This window comes from Alosa sapidissima, chromosome 23 (assembly GCF_018492685.1).
Source record: "Alosa sapidissima isolate fAloSap1 chromosome 23, fAloSap1.pri, whole genome shotgun sequence".
Taxonomy (NCBI): domain Eukaryota; kingdom Metazoa; phylum Chordata; class Actinopteri; order Clupeiformes; family Clupeidae; genus Alosa; species Alosa sapidissima.
The window spans coordinates 17128648-17136147 of record NC_055979.1 but is presented as its reverse complement, the minus strand read 5'-3'; positions in this window follow the sequence as shown (position 1 = coordinate 17136147).

Sequence of the window (7500 nt, the reverse complement as noted above, 5' to 3'; positions counted from 1 at the left end):
GTCTCTTTGGAGCAGGATGTCAGCGTGGTAGAGAGATGCTAAGGTGAGCCTTTTTCCTCACAATCACCTTTATCTTATGACGCTATTGATGTGACATTTGCGATGCATTATTAAGCATGTACTTTTGAAGAGCCTCCACCGCTCCTCGGACCCCCCCTGGCCATGCTCTTTGATGAGCAGCGCAAAATGCTGCAAGGCTGAGGCAGAAAGAGAGAGAGAGGGAGCGAGAGAGAGAGAGAGAGAGAGAGAGAGAGAGAGAGAAAGAGAGAGAGAAAGAGAGAGAGAAGGAGACAGAGAGAGGGGTGAACGGAGGTGAACGAGTGGAAATGTTGGTGGAAAAATCTAGAAGCAGCCGTCGCCGTAATTCAGCGGGACAGCCCTCACAAACCCCATTGGCGGTGGAACAGAAAAATCATTGAGGGCTGTCAGGTATCTGGCGGTGGTTTGGCAGCGGTTTAAGGACATTATTGTCACGTTTGGCAGTGTTTACAAGCCTGCCAACTAGGAAATAGAGTGAGGAGCCAGCCCCTTCCTCCTCCTCCATTCTTTCTCCTTTGCTCCCTCTCTCATTCTCTCTCTCTCTCTCTCGCTCCCTCTCTCTCTCTCTCTCTCTCTCTCCTGGCTTATCTGAAGCCTCAGTACAGCTTCATTATGGCCAAGGCCACTGCTGGCGATGAGGCGCACACTAGCTGCAGCTGTGACTTCCTGCCTCCGCGTTCCATTGTGTGAGGACTTCCTCCTGGCCCCAACAAACCATCCAGGGGGCTTTTGTGTGTATGTGTGTGTGTGTGTGTGTGTGTGTGTGTGTGTGTGTGTCACACAAAACTGTGATTTACAAGCCGCGCAGATGGCTGATGTTAAAGCTGATCCCGAGTATTGTCAGGTGTTTTTTTTTTCTCTCCCTCCCTCTCCCTCCCTCTCTCTCTCTCTATCCCTTTTTCATTGTTCTTATCCACGACAGGAAGGGACAGCCTCCTATCTCTAGTTTACAACCGATTGTAAAGAGCGCAGCTACGTCTCTGTCATCTTCTTTTTAGAGAACATCAGACTCTTCTGAAACCCATCTCTCCGTGTGGAGCGCATGTTCAAAAGATAATGTTGATGGGAGGATTTGATGATCGGTCCAGATCTCACATCCTTTGCTGCAATAGCACACCCCAGAGCTCAGTGAAATACAATTAAGGGCCCATCATTTTTAAGAGAATAGCTGATGATCAATTTTCATGTTAGAGCTTAAAAAATGGGCACTGATGAAAAGGCTGAATATTTTAAAATAGTGCTACACTGAACTAAAAAATGATGTCCAGAGAGAGAGAGAGAGAGAGAGAGAGAGAGAGAGAAAGAGAGAGAGACAGAGAGAGAAAGAGAGAGAGAGAGACTCTCTCCCACATTGGAGCTCGGCCTCTGCCCCAGACCTGAGAGTGGAGTACAGGTCTATTTTGCATGTCGCATCTTCAGCCCCGCAGGCCTGAAGGTCACTCCTCCGTGCCCCGGTCTGCAATTTAATCACGCGCCTTTGATGTAATTCTTTTGTATCGTCTCTCGGAGGGAGAAAGGGTCTCTGAATATTTCCAATTATTGGGAATATGTCAGCCTGACCAGCAGTAATTAAGGCCTAATCGCTACGGCCGAATTCATGTCGGAATCCTCATCAGGCTTTCATTAAGGCCCCACCTGCCTCTGCCAGCCCTGCTGTCTATACTCAGGCTCTGCTGGTCAATTCACTACGTGTGCTGTCCAGCAAAAAGCCCATTTCATCTTCCTCAAAGCCCTAATACCCTCACATATGTTCCAGGGTCCTTCACTCACAAGTATGTACTTAAAGAATGCTGTAGAAACAGACCAACTAAGTATTGTGTTTCTGCTGAGAGGACTATAACAAAAGATGCAATCTAGAGCCAATTAAGGGTTTGATAACTTCGGTTCATGTGAGGGTCCTTGGTGCAGGGAATTTTAGAGCTACGTATATAGTGTATGCTCTTGGACAATCAGCTTCACACCTATTTTCAGATGAAAACACAACCGTAGGTAGACAGAATCTTTCTAGCCTGTGGTAGGATGCCCACGTGTGTAAGCTAAGCTTCAAGGTAAAACATTTTGGCTTTTGAAAGCATCAAACCATGAAGGGTCTATTTTTATGAGAGTGTGTGATGTATGTAATGTGATGTGAAATGCTCTGTGAGCTTCTCAGGGGGTTGGGGTCTTTTCCCAGCATGTAATTTATGTTAAGCGTGACATTATAACATTTACCTACACTCACTCAACAGAGCAAGAGAGAGAGAGTATGGAGCGGGTTTCACGGCTTTCTGCAAACATGCAAACACCCAGTTAGGCACATACAGTTTTCGCCCTGCATATGAGTATTCATACGCTACATCCTGTGTGTATGTGTGTGTGTGTGTTTTGTTGTGTGTGTGTGTCTGTGTGTGTGTGTGTGTGTGTGTGTGTGTGTGTGTGTGTGTGTGTGTGTGAATGCCTCTCTCCTTGCCCGATTTCCTTGGGGATCAATAAAGTATCTATCTATCTATCTATCTATCTATCTATCTATCTATCTACACAACATGGGAGGAAACAGCTGAATGATAGATGCCCTATGTCCATGTTATTTTATACACTGAAAAAAGAAATATCAGCAAAATTTGCCAATATGCTGCACATAGGCCACTGGTGGCAGATTCACCACCTACATGAAACTAGTTACAGCAACATATAATATTTACTGGGCAAGTATTCCAGAGCTGACATTCACACACTTTTTTAATGGCAAAATCTGTTGAAGCTTGATATCGTATATCAACCAGGGAGGAGATTCACAACATTCATATGTCTGGTTACAGGGGCATAAAATGGCAAAATGCCTGTGTGTGGTTTTGGTTCGGGCAAGCAGAGAGGCTAACATTCACACACACACACACACACACACACACACACACACACACACACACACACACACACACACACACACACACACACACACACACACACAGGCTGTGCTGTCGGGGTGGCGTAATGGTGTCCTTCTCTGCTCTCAAGCTCCATGCATAATGCAGGATCGCCTTTCCAATCCACTTCCTCCTGCACCCGCGCTGTAAAAATAGATCAGTGGACCATGCAAGCTTCAGTTCATTATTTTATCATGTGTCTCTCCTACTTCTCTCTTTCTCTCACAACTCTGCACTCACACTAGATCCCTTTCTCAATATCCCCTTGCACAGGTTCACAGGCACAGTCTGCAACACACACACACACACACACACACACACACACACTGAGGATATACCATTTAGCTCATTAGCTAGGTTAGTTTACTCCTACAGGGTAGACTGAGGGCTGAGACACTATTTGCAGAATCTGTCTGTGTGTGTGCGTGTGAGAGTGTGTGTGCGTGTGTGTATGTGTGTGTGTGTGCGTGTGTGTTTGTTCCAGCTATGCATAATGTGTGATGTCTGCCACACATAGAGAACTTGCCAGCAGTGCAGTGATGTGACATGACAATAATGTCCATGGAGAAGTATTGACAAGCATCGAACACAGGAGCCACTCTGCAGCTCACAACATCGCTTGGCCTCCACACAGAGAAAAGCTTCAGAAATAACACCGTTGGTTTGTTCCAAAGAAAAACCAAATCTGTAGTTTTTCAGTGATCTCTCCCTCTCAAAACTCACACATCCATAATGCAGTGCAGCAGTGGAGAGACAAAAAGGAGAGCAAGAAGGGCTAGGGATTTTTGCAGCAGACGGGAGAGATGGTAAAACGCTGGTTCTATGCCCACGGCAAACCAACCACTCACCATATCGCCTGCTCAGGTTTCCGATAGCCCAGGGAGGTGAGTGGTGAACGGCACCAGCAAAGTGTAGGAGAGTGGAAGGAGGAGAGGACTGGCACAGTGAGTGAATCAGAGAGATGCACGTTGTAGTCAAGCAGGTCTGGTTTTCTTGCAGAACTGTGTGGTGGCCACACACACACACACACACACACACACACACAGTCACTCTCTCAGTGTCTTTCTGTATGTCTTTGCCCAATAGGCAGTTTGAACAGGAGAGACCCAGTTTGTGCAAACATGCCTGCTTCATATTCTAATTGTGTGTGTGTGTGTGTGTGTGTTACAGACTGTGGTACACAGAAAATGCAGTCAGGAGAAAATGTCCTCCGTAGGGGACATGCACACAGAAATGTCTGAAGGATGCTGCCTCGTAGTCTTCAGCTGTGCCTGCCTCTTTTTTTCTCTCTCAAGGTCAATCACTCCTTTTGTGTGTGTGTGTGTGTGTGTGTGTCTGTGTGTGTGCCTAAAACAAGTGACCTTCCTCATAAAGATCATTGTCATATATTGGTCAGGACTACTATTTCCCCGGGGGGATTGCAACACCAGCTGCCAAAGCTCAGGGTCAATTCCCGGCACGGTTTGTGTCATGATTTAAAAAGGGGGCTAAAAAAGCAGATTTTATGACTTGTGTCAGCAGAGCGCTATTAAACAGATAAAACAGAAGATATGGGCGTCCCGAGGATTCTCAAAATGTTGCCTGAACGAGCTATAAACGCTCCGATGAGGACGCTGGCTGCCGACACGTTACCTTCAAGCAGCACGTTCACCGCTGTTAAGCAATAACGGTGATATTCAAAATCTGCATTTTCTTCGCTGGCTAATAAAAGGTTTGTGCGTAATTGGAACACGGATGACCCCTGCTGGAGGTACATCAAGCCACAGTCAAGCAGATTATGACCACAGGAAATATCACTCCCAATACAAAGTGTAAAACGGAAGATAACATCAACGGGATATAGGTGGTTTACAGATATATCACCCATAAACCTCTCAGTAGAAGAGTTCAGTGGTTTCATTATCCTAGCAAAACAAAGCTATATGGCATTGGTTATTCTAAAATAATGTTTATCACTCATTCTGAATCTAATCTGCCTGGTTTGTCGCTACCGTGTCCTTGGGAACGAAAAACGTCCCCAGAACAATATTTCTGTGATTGAGGTCAGTATGCTATAGTCCAGCAAAATATGGACCCTGAAAGAAAATCTGAACTAAATTACCTTCACTGAACCTAAGTCATTATTCAAAAATGATTTTCAGATTTTCACATAACTACCTTTTACATCCATAAACTAGAATGGTTACCCCTGTTAACCAAATAATTAATGAACACGATGTTTGCCTCCATAAGACACCTTGGAGTTATACTGCCCCCTGGTGTTAAACAAAGGTAGACCCCATTTAATACTGACGTTCACCTTCCGCACTTGTTCCTTCAGAAAGTAGGCCAGTTAAACCTTTGCCTGTCTCTGGTGACCACTCTCCACATGGTGTTCCTGTTGCAGCCAGACAGCATCCTTAATCACACAATCCCTTTATAAAAAAAATGCAACTCTTCTGCAATACCCTACCTGACACCTTTAGTGGTAAAAGAATGTCCAGAGTGGAACAGGTCTTTTTGAAGGTGTGCAACCAGTCGTCACATCCATGTTAATTTAGTTTCTCATTAGTTTTCATTATTTAGTTTTTCTCTAAAATAAAAATAGTAATAGAACTAATAGACGTTATAGAAATAAAGACACAACAAACTTTTTTCTCCAACAGTTTTCGTATTTTATACAATCAGTGGTGACATGAGGAGAAACAGCCTTGCATAGAGTGGAGCATGTGCGCTGACAGGCGTCACCCAGGCCCAATCAGAAGAGTGGCAGGAACTGGAGACACAGAGGCCGTCCAATCACATAACAGGGTGTCAAGGACTACTACGTCCCAGTACAAAATAAATACATAAAGGTGGCAATATTTAGAAAAAAGGTTACATAGGTGCAGAAAAGTATCATTCACAAAATTGACTGTGTCTGCATGGCCCCAATCATTGTTTATCCATACAAACAAATTCAGGATCAATTAACCATCTCTGATGGAACTAAATGTATGTAGTTAGAAGTTACAAATAGGGGTTTAATCATTAAAAATTTTAACTGGTTCAATGTACAAAGTTGTGGTCAATAAAACAATGTTTTTGGATGAGTTTGTCCAAAGTGTCCAAATAAGGATTCCCACAAGGGCCCTATTGCACAGCCATGTCTCTGAGCTCATCTGTTTTTAAGGAGCATAGCGTAGCCTACTGCACCAACCGTCAATGCCTGTGAGACCTGGGTATTGTCTAGCTTATCGCTCGTAGTTGTTTGGTGGTGAAGATAAAAAAAGCAGAGTGTATTGGAGATATGACTAAGGGTAGTCCTAGTCAGCCTGATGCCTTTGGTACATTCAGTGCAACATCTACACAGGCATTGCGGACAGAAAAATGAGAGTGAGAGAGAGTGAAAGAGAAAAAGATGGAAAGAAAGGTAGAGAGAGAGAGCGAAAGAGAGCAAGTGAGTGGGAAAGAGAGTTATCAAAAGCAAATGCTTTACTAAGTAAACTTAGGCCACATGAGCTTACACACCGGCCTTTTGCGAACATTGTGGAGCGTGTCATAACTTCTATTTCTCTTCCATTCTGACCAACTCGTTACTAAAGTGTCACAGTAAGAGTACATTCCAGATATCTGGAGACCTCAAAGTAACATGTTATTTGTTGACTCTACTCTCCTGGAAAAAACAAAACAAAAATGAGTTCAAGGGGTTCTGTTCTAAAAACAGCCTCATTTACACAGACGTCTATGCTAAAAAAGACTTCATTATGGAGCATGTTTATCATGCCTGATAGTTAGCCCCCACGCTGGTAATCAGAAAGAACTCTCAAAGGCTTGACCAGCCCTGAAGCATTCAAGATCTAGAATCTTTTTTTCCCCAAGAGTGTGGGCACAGGTGAGCATGCCCAGGTGTACCAGATATGGTGTATCCAAGAAGTAGAACGTGTTTGATACACATCGATGGGAATGATGTTCCCACCGAACTACATGGTGATCATCAGGACGTGTACATGTTAACAGGAAACTGATTTGAAAAAAAAAAGAGAACAAATATAAGGTGTGTCCTTCATTTAACATAAATGACATAAATGCTCACATTCCAGGCCTAACATAACATGCTAAAGTTTGATCAAATGTATGTAATACTCTGAGGTGAAACTGTTATATTGTGTAAATGAGAGTGTGTTCCCGGATATGATAACTCTGTAATGACTGTGGAACCCCCCCTCTGCTTGATCTAGTGTTTCTCCTTCTCTGCTCCTTATCGTCCACCAGAGATCTGAAGAATGATATCTGAAAGTCACTGTAGATGACTTTCAGTATCAGATGATCTTCCACATTGTTTTGGATATTGACTGAAATGCAAAGACACAGTATGTTGTGTGTGTGTGTGTGTGAGAGTGTGTGTGTGTGTGTGTGTGTGTGTGTGTGTGTGTGTGTGTGTGTGTGTATGTGTGTGTTTTCTATCTGTCAGAGAACAGGTTGCTCTCCAGATGATCTTTGCATCAGCCATGTTTTTCCAATGACATACACGTTCGTTCTTGGTTTCCATGCATTTGTGGTTTGGTACACAGATGTGTGTAATTTGTGTGAAACATGG